Below are 13,836 nucleotides of genomic sequence, written 5' to 3'. Positions count from 1 at the left end.
GCCTTGACGCCCCTCTCTTGCCTCCGGGAAACCCTGGCACAGGTTGGGGGTCCTTACCTGACCCAGCCCTTAGCGCGTGGAGGAGTCAGGGTTTCTTCGGAGACCGAGAGGTCTGCGGGTCATAAACTAGCCCGGGTCCCTACATTCACTCTTACAAAAATACCGACGTCAAATTTTTTTAATCTTCCTGTTGCAAAAATAAAGTACACACCTGCCTGTACAAAATTCACAATTTCCATCACAGATTTCAGTGTATAGGTAAATATTCTAATTCGAGACCCTTTGGATTTTAGAAACGAACCAGAAAATGATTTAATCGAGCAATAGGAAATGAACAAAATTTTTTGTGCGATGCTCGACTCGCGACACGAAAACTGTTTGATCTCGAACGCGAGTGGTATCGATGCGCTCCCGACAAATTAATACCGGAATGGCGAAATTCTAGTAGTTGGTGTGGGGATGGTGGGTAACGTGTCCCTTTTGGAGTTGTGCGTTCGAATATATTACCTCGGTGGTGGAAGGACGGAAACTAGTGGAAGGAGAAGGTGAGGGTGAAGGTTGAGCAGCCTTGCAAAGGTTGAAATAATTTTGGGAAAACCCAGGATGCGTCTTGAACTTGTTTATGGTAGGAAAGGGGTTTGTTAGGGGCTAGGAAGAAGGCTGGGAAGGACATTTTTGATTTTGCGCAATCAGACGGCTGTTTCGAAACACAGCGCACCGCGCAAAACTGTTACGACTTCCAATTCAATGTCCAGTGTTCAGTTTTCCCTGCGCTTATCGATCGTTTCGTAAATAAAATACTTTCCGAAAGTTTTTTCTTCGATTCTCTCCTCGCACAAATAACCCTTCTACTCCGCCATTAAGTGTTCCGCTATTTCGTTAGACGATTTCCACTGTTTTCCCAATTTTAGAGATCACGTTTGACAGCCTGATACTTTTCCGTTTCAGCTACTGCCCGGAGGGAGGAGTCCCAGAAACCGATGCATGGGATTAGCGAGAGAGGACAGTGACAGCAAGAGAGAGAGAAAGAGTGAGTAGTGAATTTACATTTCACAGAGAATCCAATTTTCGTGATGCATCCCTGGTTTGGGGGTAAAAAAGAGAAAAAAAAGAATCGAGGAGTACGTGCAGCAACCGCGAACAATGTCACGCGTGCAATTTCTTTTCTCTCGCGGCAAATATCGATTTGGAGAAGCGTTCAGAATCCAGCTGTCAGAAATTTTCGCCAACTCGACGATTTTCGTGTGTGACGAAGAGAGAGAGAGAGAGAGAGCGTAGACTAGTGGCGAATATTCTCGGTGTACAACATATTGGCAATATCGGAGAATCGGTTATTGGTATTGGTAGCGAGTAGCGACGAGAACGCAATTTTAGGCACAGACTCGAATCTTGATAGTTTCTGATTTTATCCAACGCGGCCCACGCTTATCCGTTCGACGCGTTCGATCGGTATCTATCGGTCGGAGAGCAGAGTCCCGCCGCGTGTACGTTCAATTTCGAGCTACACGATAAGCTGGCCCGTTGCATGTTTTATGCCCGCCTCTGCCCACTCTCTCTCCCTTCATAATTTACCGCGGCAGAACCCGGCTTCGAAAAATTGCGCTCGTTTCGAACTTCGGACGACGCGACGTCCGGGCAAAATTCTGCCGGATATTATAGGATATGTCGGAACGGTGATTCATATTAGGAACAACCGAACGTAGCGAGAACAAAAAGTAGGGGAAAAAAGCATGCGACACAATTGGTTCCTTTCCCCCACCCAAGATGAAATACGCGTATCAATCTCGTCTACGAATTACTTGGTTGACGCGGTGCAATTTTACGTTTAGGGAAACAAACGCAGGTTGCGCAACCGTATTATAAATATAAGTAAACGTTAATTAGTTCTAGCGAGCGCAAGCCCATCGATCTGTACAGTACTGTGCAGTAGTATACGGAGCCTACACAGAAGACGTAATTGAATAGCAGCAGACAATTGACGAAAGTAGACAAAACCGATGAAATTCCGCGTATACGTACACGCGGTGCGCGAAATTCCGACAGAACCGCATCATTCAATTTAACGCTGTATATCAGCATCGGTGATTTAATATACACCGGTGTATTAATATATTGACAACCGGGCTCGATTAAGGAAAATTCAACCTCCCCACGGAGCTGGCTTAATTTCGCGTCAACAGTTACAATGAGTACAGCTTAGAAAGGGTGCGCTCGACAATGATCCGTCGCTGATTAAATTCCCCCTCTGTTAGAAAATAGCTCCAGATTTATTCGTTCGCGGTCGATCCACCGAAATTGGCCGAAATTATCGCGTGCACGCAACGTCGATCCTCGCGACGCACCGTACCAGCTAAAAGTGAACTATTTCGCATCGAGTCACTTCTCGTACGAGGATCGATGAACAGCGGAGCGATGCGAGCAGGCAATAATACGTAAATGTATGCTCTCTGTTCGCATACCGGCTGTCCTGAGAACACCGAAAAAGCCTCTCGAGTATTTGCGCGAAACATTTCCCGCACCGGTGCACGTCTCTCCGGGTTCCGTGACAGGCTGCCGTTTCAAATTATTCGATTCTCCACGCAACGGAACGCAACGAAACCGCGAGCAGATAGAGCCACCACTCCAGACGACGTATAAATATTTCTAAAGACGTAAAGTGCCTTTAATAGGCAATCTCGAGATGCCTTTCTCGAGCGAATCGAAATAATATTGCCGGCGCTCGAGACGAAATCGAGCCGGAAGTATTGAAATTTTTAGTGCACAGAGCTATTCCCGGCTCCTTACGTTTCTTCCCTTTGTCGAGAGATTTTTCCAAGATCTCCCGCTAGCGCCGGAATTTCGCGACGGAAGCTGGATGGGACACACGGCCATACTCGTGCTTCACAACCGAGCCACTTTATCGAATCGTATTTCGTAGTCCCGGTGGCGTTCTCGCTCGCGAGACCCTCGCAGGATCGTTAAAATCATCGCAGCCGCGGGCATTTCGCGGGGAATATAGCGCGCGGAAATTCATCCTTTAGGCCGGGCCGGGAAATAGGAGCGGAGGTGCGTGCAGAAACAGCGGTTGACAGGAGGACGGTGTAAAAGGAAAAGGGGAGAGAAGTTCCCTTTTGCGGCAACTTTTAACGAGGGTATCCACTCGACGAGTTCTTATCCCCGTGCTCTCTATACATTCAAGGATTTAGCCGTGGCAAACGAAACCGTTCCGCGAGCGTCTGCCCAGGAGGAGATAGTATTATGGAAATCGTAAAAGAAACGGCAAGTTGGAGCTTTTGTTTTATTCCAAGACGAGTCAGCTGTCGCGTAACGATAACGATCAACAGGGTTCGTCGTTCGGGGTTAGAGTTCGTCAGAGATGGCGAGCAGCGAGGAAATTGACCGTACGGGCGATTTCTTCTTTCGAAGTAAACGCGGGAAGGGAGCGGGTATGTCGTTTGGAGGTGCGGTTAACGACGGCTCACGGTGGGCAAACGTTTTCAGAAAATATCGTAAATTGCGGAACCGGTGGAAGACAAACGAGCGGAGCAGTTGGAACGCGCTTCCGGGAAATGGACGGTAATTCCTGGTAATACAGGGGAGCAAAGAGCGATTATGTTCGCTGTTGGGCGATGAAAAAGGGAAAACACGAGGGAAAGTTCGCTGGGACTGGATCTCGAGGGAGGGTTCGGGACGGTCCCAAAGAACCGAGTTTTCCGTGTTTCTTAATTACAAATCTAACCGTGAGGTAATTGGAAAACTTGTCTCTTACGTTTTCTTTCCTCTTCGAATGTTGCCTGATGCCTCTTTTTTCTTCTTCTTCCTTTTCGCTCGTTTACCGACAACTAGCAGCGGTAACGGGGCAGCGGGCTTTTTCAAACGACCCTTTCATCTAGCCGGTTTCTGTACCTTCCGGGTGCGACTTTTCCGTCTAAAGTCTCGAGGGGAAGTGTTTTACGGCCTTACTACTATTATATAGAATTTGCTACTTCGCGCGGAGCGTAATTAGATTTGCGTTAAATATTTTATAAGCGGCGTTTCGTTCCGGAAATATGGCGCGGTTGGATTTGCATATTTAACGGAGGGGGGGATATGAATTAAAAATAGGAGTACGCGAGTGTTGGACGGTGCGTTAAATTGGTTAGGCGTGCACCTCGGTAGGAAAGGACGTCTCGCGGTTTAACCGAGCTCGATGATCGACCTGCAACGCCGGGAAAATTGTTTTCATCCCTCGATGCCTAGGCGAAGCGCTCGCGAAGAGCACGCGAACCAGCCAGGGGCGGACAGAAGGAGGATAGAAAGAAGGAAGAGGACTGGCATAATTTTATAAGTGTTGAGGAGGACCGGCTCGCAAAATAGCGGATGTAAGGCGGTTACGGGGAATGGAGTGAAGCCGAGCTGGTATTGCATTAAAATTTACATAATAGCCGGCTCTAACCCCTGTTGCATTACTCGGCCGACCTCCCGCTGTACCGAGCGCAAATACAGATGTATAATATATTTTCGCCGTTTACTTTCATCGCCCTACCCACGAATTTCCACAAGTCACACTTACTTCTCCTCTTCCACCCCGCCGATTTCGTAGCGTTTAATACCGTATCTCGACAACGTTCAATTCTTGCCGGTTAAAGGTGAATTTTCGCGCGACACAGGGAGAGTTTAAGAAAAAGGAGACGATTAAAGGTACGTTAGACGTGCTCCAAGTTGACTGGCGCTTTAAATCGCAGTCGTTAAATTTCCCTTCAGTTTCGCTGAAAGCGGAGCACCGAATAGCCAGGCGCGCGCGCGCGCGGATTAACTTGATCATAAATGATTAACGACAGAGTTCCGCTACGGCTGCGAGCCGTCTTAACAATGAGGCATCAACTACGCGAAACTTTCTACAACGATACTGATGTACTTTGCAAACGCCTGCTACCTCCTCTCCTTCTCCGTACCGCGTCTCCGCGGGTTTCTGTTTCCAGCTACTTTGCTAGTCGCGACTTGCAAGGGTGGCGCGAATCTGTCTCCGTTCAGGAACGAACAGAGTGTCCCTCCCTCCGATCTATTTAGATATTTATCGACAGCCAGGAAAATCCGGGGTAAACTCCTCGGTGTAGCCGGTGTTTCAACGTGGAAGTATTTACAGGGCTTCCTATGCAATTAGATAAAATTACGTCGTGTGCGATAACGTTTCGAGTTGCAACATCTTTACGCGAAGCTCCCGTTTCCGTGCTTTTCCACGTTTATCTACACGCAATTCTCCGACTTATTTGCTACGTTACGAGAATAAAGGGAAGGGTCGTTTCAGTATTGCATACGCCGAGATTATCTTCGTTTTCCAGAAGAGATCCAGACAAACGCGCTTTTAGTTCATTAAGGTACATCTCCAGCGAATGTCGAGCGAAGCAAAAAAAATCTCTAACGAGCAACCGTTTCTGCTCGGATTCTTTGTAACGAAAACACGGCATAAAGCGTGCACCGGTTCCTTCCATTTTCTCTCTCCCTTGGCTAGATATTTCCGATCCCTCCTTTCTTCTCTTTCCGCTTTTATTCTGGGGTCATACGCAGAGCGCATCGAATAAACGAGATTGCCGCTTTTTACCTTCGCTCGATCCTTCGAATAATTCGTCCGTCGATGATCTGAAAGAAAAGAAAAAGGGAAACGTCCATAGTTTGCTGGACGTGGGGAAAAAGCATCCGAATCGAGAGTACGGTCTGAGGAATTTTTTCATATCGATAAAGCTCGCTTCTTATCGCGCGATACTTTACCCGGTTCGCGTGGCACGGGCATCGCGTTTGGCTCTCGTATGCACCAGGTTTTCGGTACTCGACCAATAACGGAAGTGCTCGTACAAAACTGTCAGTCGCACTAGACGATGCATGCCATGAGTTGCATCTGTCAGCAGGCTGGCTGCATTTACCGCATGGTGCCTTGACGTGCGCTGCTGCAAACCCTCTTGTCCCTCTGGCTTGTTCACGTGGGCCTACACGAGCTGCTTCGTCCCGTTCCGCGCGATTCTCTCGCAAATTTTACGAATTTTTTGTCCAGCTCGATTTCGTAGGAGGTGGTCTTTACTTAGGATGTTACACTAAGCGGTTTATTCCAAAACTATTGTAGTATCGGGGCCTCCGTACCCAAAAGGAAAACCGACGAGGAAAAATAGGGAGAGAGTTGTTGGCGTAATGCGCAAAGTCTCTCTCTTGCGCATAAATTTTTCTTCGTCGGTTTCCCTTCTGGCTATGGAGGCCCCGATACTACATTCGCTCTCGAATGTCCTAAAGCGCATAGCAACACAACTCCTCAAAATTTTACCTCGGTTCTTACACTATTCTACACGTAGGTCTTCCCGATGTTAAGAACGAACTGTGTTTTACACAAAAGGACACTTGGGTCTGATCTCTGTCACTCGCAAAGAGGCGCAGGCTATGCCATAAGGCCCGATACACACTAGCGGTCCGGTCTCGTCTCAGAAACTATCTTCTTCATTCGCATTTTTAGCCAAACATAGATGTATAAACTAATTTATATCTCGAGAGCAAAGCGGGATTGAACCGTGGTCGGACCTAAACCGTCTCAAACGCCTACAATTGTGTCTTCTTTCCAGCGAATAAGACGACGATTTCCCGTATCTGTCGCAGCATTTAATTCGTACCATTTGCCGATTAATACGAGGTTCTCGATCGAATGGAACCGATTTGGAGGAATATGTAGCGCGTTTAGAAGGGTAGGAGGTGGAAGGTACAGGGGAGCCAGTCGGAGCGAAAATAGAGAAGCTAACGGCTGCGTCAAGTGATCGTTGGGTGAAACACGATGCACGTATTCCTACGTGCATTGCTTCGCCATTCTGGACAGTGCTCTGACAAATATCGCCGATATCGGAAGGGAAAGCGTACATGACATAAACAAGATTCGTGCCCGGCGTACGGAAACGAACAAAGACACGGCCGCTCGTATATTTTTCCCAGGCTTTGCTTCTCCTTTTTCGTCGACAGATTACAATGCCGGAGGAGCCTGTGTCGCGTGTATGATCTTTCGATTTTCTTTCGTGACACTGCCATTCTTGGCTCTCGCGTAGTTCTCGTCATGTCCATGATTTAGCAAATTAGAGGAAACCCACTTATTCGTCACCACGACATTTCTGTATCAGGTCGTTCTGCAAGTTCGTGTCGAATTTTAGAATTTAGATCGATTTTCTACCTTTTTTTATAGAATTTCCTTGGATTTTCGTTCAAACATTTTTCGCTTTCTTATGGAATATACAACGATTGTTGGGGAATCGATGAAATCAATTAAATTGAAAGCGCCAGGTTAAACGCAAAGTTGAAAATTTCCTTTTTCACCCATTTTTCCGTAAATATCGGCCACTGTTTCTGTATCAATCTGAAATTTTAAGTACATTAATTCTAGATTTCTTCACGCCAGAAATAATAACTGTCCCAAATTCACCCTATAATCCTTTAAAAAATTTTAGTATTTTCCAATGAAGCAAAGTTGAAGAGTGATTGCGAAGCTATTAAGATCCTAAAAAAGAAATGATTTAATTTTTGTGGTTGTATAACACGTGATAACAAGTTCAATAGCGATATATTTTATAACAATAATTTGATAATAACTATAAACACACGTAAAAAGGAATAATGATAATCTGATCAACGGTCTCTTGTTATATCTTGCAAATATTCTCGCGCACACTCCCTGATATCAATAACAACGCGGTTCTACTGTTTTACGCTCGTTTTCCAAATCTCGAGGCGATTCGGCAAACACACTACATTCACGCCATCGCTCACAACATATTATATTATTATACCAATTCCACAATTTGCAATCTCGTAATCTAAGGAGCAGAAATATTTTTATCCCAATCATTTCTGTCCGTACACAGCGCGTGTCCTAATGCCTATAAAAGTTTGAATAGGCGTGAAGTCTGTACCGACCAAAGCTGAAAAGTGAAGAAACGTCAGGGGCGTCTGTTGACAACGTCGTTCACGGCCTGTGAGGTTGCCTAGGTGTCAAGTACAGGCGTATCGGGCGTCCATGTGTCGGTCGAGGGTAATTCCAAGCCCGTTAAGATCGTCCATTGTTGTCCACGTGTTCGCTCGGTCCTCGCTCCGAAGATTAAGATTACTATAGAACCGCCTAAACTATCAATTAACTCCTCGACGTTACGGTCAACGACGTACTAAAACGCGAAATGTTGAGAAATAGCAGACGTTTCGTTAAACAGCCATCGTTCCATAAATTTTTGGTTTGTAATGGACGTTACCGCAGGGGACGTAATCCGAAGTTGAACTGGAGGTTTTACGAGAGAGGAATACACGTATCCGAGTAGAATTTTTTTTAGTTGTTTTCCGCGAGAAATCTCGGTGGAAGGTCCGAGAGGTATCCGTGACGACGTCGAAATAAAGCGAGATGGCCGGAGAGGGCGAGAGGCGAGCGCGAATAGAGCGTAATAACGCGTAACGTTCACGTTGCCGCCACTTTATTGCTGGAGCCGCAGTTACAAGAGCAACCGGTCGACGTTTTACGAGCGGTGCCCGCTCAATGCTCTCGCACACCCGACGCGAATCGAAAGTTATTGGCATTTTCTTTTCTTCTTTCTCTTCCCTCCGTCCGCTTTTCTCCGGCGCGGCGCGCCGTGGCGTGGCAACAGAGAGCGGAGGAAATTCTGGATAAGAGCAGCAGCCTATGTTGCTCGGAAGCGCGCTCCCTGTCGAGAATTACCGTCGTCGAACAGTCAATAAGCGTCTGCCACTGCTACTTTACGTCGCCCCTCGGACCAAAAAGCTCGCAACTCTCGGAAGCACCGCGCGTGCGACTTGTGACTTTATCGAGCTTCCTCGGATCCTATTTTTTCCAGATATCCGACGGATAGACTCCGAGACTTCTTCCTCCGGCGCGCCACAGCGATAGTAATTTTCTCCTCCGTACCGATTCCTTCGCTTCTCCGCGACGCCGCGCGCCGTCTGAATTAGCTCCTATCGAACCGAACGGTATTTTCCCCCGCGACTCTGCATAGAAACGGGCGGGATCGTAGGAAATAGGAGTAGCTCGATGGTATCCCGGAGAGAGTTGATCCGTCGCCAACGAAACATATTCATGCCGCGAATTCGAGCAATGAATCGAGCCTCTCCTTCCGCGTCGTTGACTTTTACCGATCCGCGAATATTTTGCCGCGAGCGACCTACCCCACACGCGCGGCCCGAATATCCCGCGGGTTATGATGTCTACTTAATATTTTACGACCTCGTAGGTGTCTCCATATAGGAAACGTATGAAACGGCAGGTTTACGACGATTCCGATACATTCGTCGATAACGCCGATCGGAACTCAAGTATATTCCAAGTACTCCAACTTCCACGGTACGTTCCATCTTTTGTCTCGTGTTTAATCTTCCGGCTACGATGAATACGTGTATGCATTCGGGAGAAATGATCGGTATAAAAGTGGAATTTTAACCTATCCGGTGTTTCCAAATCTATCCAGGTCGTCCCGTAAGTCTTTCTCTTCAATTCTATAATTTAGATCGATATTTACGACAAACCTTTAAATTCGTATTGGACAAATATTTACTCGTGTTCCTCGGGTATTCGCGCGATGCGATCCAATTCTTTATACATTATTCCAGTATTTAATAAATAATTCTTGAACCATGAAAAATCTGACTGAAAATACTGTCCGCTTTCGGCACCAAGTTGCGGGATTAACTCAAAGATTAATCTCTGGAATCATTAACGCGAGGAGTAGTTGGCTAGGGGCGTTATCGTGGCCGATGTATTCGCCGGAATTTACAGGCGGCCGAGCAACGCGCTTTTGTCAACGCGCAGCCTGCGAAAAAATGGCCGGCCGACGGTTAAACTGCAGACCGGGGCGTTTTATGGACGTGTAATGCATTTAGCCCGGGTGCAATTGCCAGGGAGAAGCGGTACAATCAGCAGGGGATGCACTGACTCGTCGCGACTAAGTTTCGTTCGGTCGACGCGTGTGCACGCGTTGCATGAACGCCTCTGTTCGGTCCAACGCGCACCACCGACACAAACCGGGCTCATCTGCAAATCGTGCAATTCGTCCGCGTGCCACAATTAGCGACAGACTTGATCCGATTGTCGACTTATCGTTTTTCCTCGACCGTGTAACAGGAGCTTATTCGAGCCGTGGCAGCGTCTCGCGAGCAAACAGCCTGCGTCGCGCTAATTGCCAATTCCGCAGAGTTGCACCTTAGTTCGCGGACGTTAAATGTTTGTTGTTCGTTAATAGAAATTGCGGATTCGCGAAGGAACACGGAGAGGCTGAAGACGGAGGATGTTGGGATTAATTGGGAAAAGGACGGGATCGAGACTGGTTCGAAGCCATCGCTGATCGTTGGGTGCAGCTTTCGCGATGGCTGCAGAGGTCGAGATGCACCGGCGCAAGAAATTCGCGAAACTAACGCGGCAGTTTGTCATTTTCACCCGGGGTATTTGTTTCCTGTAATCCAGACGAATCGTTCGTAATACATACGTGTTCTTAATCCATCTCGAGCCACTCGAATTTTTCGCCCCTTTTCCTCGTACAAGACGGCTGGAGTCGTCTCGTATCTCGTACTTACACTTTCCGTTTCGCGTCCCTTCCGTTTCCGTTGTTCTCGCCGTGACAGTCCCGAGGAGCGGATGTAACTTTGCGATTTGCGTGAACAGAACAACCGTACCGTGAAACGAGCTTTTTTGACAGAGCTACCAGTGGCTGAGCAGCTGACACGCTGAAACGGATCGGAATATACGGCGGAACAAGGGAATCGCGCCTCTGCTCCGTCAACTTTTCCGACAGTTGCTCGTTTCTCTTTTCCCTTACTTTCCCCTTCTTTCGCCCGCCGTATCGTTTCTCATTTGTGTTTCGTCAAACTACAATCGTCGTCCCGTCGTTCTTCATTTCCTAACGGTTCTCCTCTTTCTTCGCGTTATTACCCTCTCTATCCATCTGGAGATTTCGCTTGGGGAAAAGTGAAACGATGATAGAAAGAGAAATTGCAGAGAGCGTGCTCGCTCGGATCTAGGTTCTGCTGTTTTTATTCCTGAGTCAACTTAAATTCTAAGGTCCGCTTTGAGAGGTCTTTGATGCCGCTGCGAAGTAGCCGGCTCTTTGTCTACCGTTGCAGAGGAATTCTCAAAGAATGAAACGGAGAAGAAAGAAAATAGGGCAGGAGGGAATACCGTGTCCTCCTCTGTTACCAATTGTGTTTCGTCCGCCTTTGCGTTCGATTCACATCCTGCGATAGCTTTCTTCCACGTAACATTCGTCGCGTACCATTCCCGGGAAAAAGTCGTCCAACGAACAAATCTCGAAACTCCGATATTTCCTCCGACTATTCGCCCATCGGGAAAATTCGTTTACGCGCGATTATGCTTCTAACGTCGACGATTACATACGGAATGCGCCGTGAATTTTTCACCCGCCATCAGCTGCCTTATCAGCGATTTCTCATGCACCATCAATTTCCCTCGATTTCCCTGGCAACATAAATCTTCCTACCGTCGACTTTGCCTCCGTCATTGCGATATTTCTTAATTCCCCTGCATCGGTTTTCGATATCCCCCCTTTCGTACCGCAGAGAGCCGTCTCAAAGGAGAACAGTCCGGTCATCTATCGATCTTCGTACTTACTTACCTGCCTCTTCCTTTTCGGCCAGTGTCCAAGACGGACAGTCCGCAGCGCAACTTTATTGGCCAAGTTCCGTTCGTGTGCGAGTTCACACAGCTTAGAAACGCGACTACGAAATTCCGGCGACTCATTGTCAGTCGGTGAAATTGAATTCAGCCTCTGGGGAAATGTTCGTCTCGTTCGCAAAGACCGGCTTCTCGGGCTTTCAAAAAACTTCATTATCGAGACAACAAGTATGTTGCTGGAACGTGGACGAGCGACCAACTGACTCAACCAAACCGTCGATCGACTCTACGAAACACGCGTTTTTCAAAAACTTCTCCTCTCGTCCTTGTGGAACGCGTACAATTAAACGCGATATTTTCATTTCCCCTTTGCGTCTCTGTTCGAGCGACAAGTTCGCGCGTGAATGTAACATCGTCCCTTTTCCTTCTTCAAACGGAAATAGATAACTGGATACTGTTTCATTATTTCTCGCGCCTGTCCATTAAATTACGCGCGCTTCGTTCATTCCTGAAATAAATTCCGCCGGTTCCGGACTGAAAACTCGTATTAATAAAGTTTCGTAGTTATAGGAGTGCGCGGCGGTAGTAACGATTTCCCGTCTCTTCTTTCGGACGCGGCGAAACGAGGAGAATTACTCGAATGTGATACGATTAAGAGGAAAACCGTAACACGTTCTCGAGGTAAAGACGATCGTACGACAGTCTGGCCCCGGCGATAACGCCGCTGCGATGGAAATAAACCATCGGATTCTAACGTCCGACACTCCACGGTCTCTACTACTGTCGGGGACAATACGGGGAAAACCTATGACAAAGTTTAGTGGCGAACGGTAAGAGAAGACGGCGTATCTCGTTGAGAGAAGTTTCCTCGTTATTAAAATTACAGGGCTGGCCGTGTCGAGACGAAAACGGGGAAAAGAGATAGGTAACCGGCAAACGCTAGGCGAAAGGTTGTGCTTTTGTTACGCCGAAAATCAACCTCTCGGACAAGTCGTTGTTTGTTCGCTGGATAAAATATTCAACGACTCGCCCTCGATTCGTAGCTCCCGGACCATTCTTAGCGGGTTGAATTTTTACACCGGTATTTCATCCTCTCTTCTCCTCGCGGTGTTGCGAACGTTAATCGAGCCGTGGTTAGCGACCGGTTAGATTCCACGTGAGTTGTTTGGAATTCTCTTTGGACGAATCGGGGTGGTTTGCGAAGAACGAGATGAAAACGCAAGCTTAATCGTTGGTTATCTAAGGAAGGGAACCCGGTTTCCAGGGAGCAAGAATCAGCTTGTTCCTGGCGGAAAATGTTGGAGGTGCCGGAGGGACAGTCTGACAGGAGGAAAGCGGTATCTCGGCCGGATATCCTATCGCGCAACGGATTCCTTTGAATGCAAGCAACAGAGAGACGACCGTGGCTAGGGAGAAAAATTAGAATCCTCGTTGGTCGTAGGAGAGTCCAGGCAGAGTTCATAGGTGCTCGAGGAATATCGTCGGGGAACTGGTAGCGGAATCCTAATACGATTTCGAAACCCATTCCGTGCAGACCGACTCGAGGGCTAAAGGTTGCGCGAACACCGCTCGCAGGAAGTTCGCTCGTAAATCAATTCCGGCAAAAAAGACCACGCTGTTCCGTTCGTTCGTTCGTCCATTCTTTGGTGTTCAGCCGCTGGACCAGGGAGGAAAAGCCACCGATACGAAACAATGTTTGCTTGTTGCTAAAAAGGTCGCACCACCGACGGATCGGGCTTTCATTTTTAATGCGGATGTTGCAACAGGTGAGTGTGCCTTGTCGCACGATCTGCCAGTGTAGCTTTGTTAAATCACTCATCCAAATAGACATTTGCCTTTGAATTTTTTAATCGGAGCATTCGAAAATTAGAATATTTGAAAATTCGAAACACCTTTATAATTATAAACCAAAAACGCGAAGCAACCGCCACAGGTAGGGAAAAGCCCATGAAGCGACGCTCGACTCCAGGCCCCTTTTCAGAGGGATTTTAGACAGATAGTCTAAAACAATACACCTAGAACGACACCCGGTCGAACTAAAGATTAAATAAAAACGACATTAAACACATTTCTGTAATTTTTCGCCGTAAAATTCGGAAATTCACAAATTTGAAATTTCAAAAGTTCGAAAATTCGAAATAGTCCCCGTTGCTTGTCACAAAAGAACGACTTTTAATGTTTCACCGACCGACCGGTGCCCGTCAATCAAGCGATGTTTCGCACCGTACGCGGCG

Source organism: Habropoda laboriosa, unplaced genomic scaffold (assembly GCF_001263275.1).
Source record: "Habropoda laboriosa isolate 0110345459 unplaced genomic scaffold, ASM126327v1 scaffold816, whole genome shotgun sequence".
Classification (NCBI taxonomy): domain Eukaryota; kingdom Metazoa; phylum Arthropoda; class Insecta; order Hymenoptera; family Apidae; genus Habropoda; species Habropoda laboriosa.
This window is presented reverse-complemented; position numbering follows the sequence as displayed.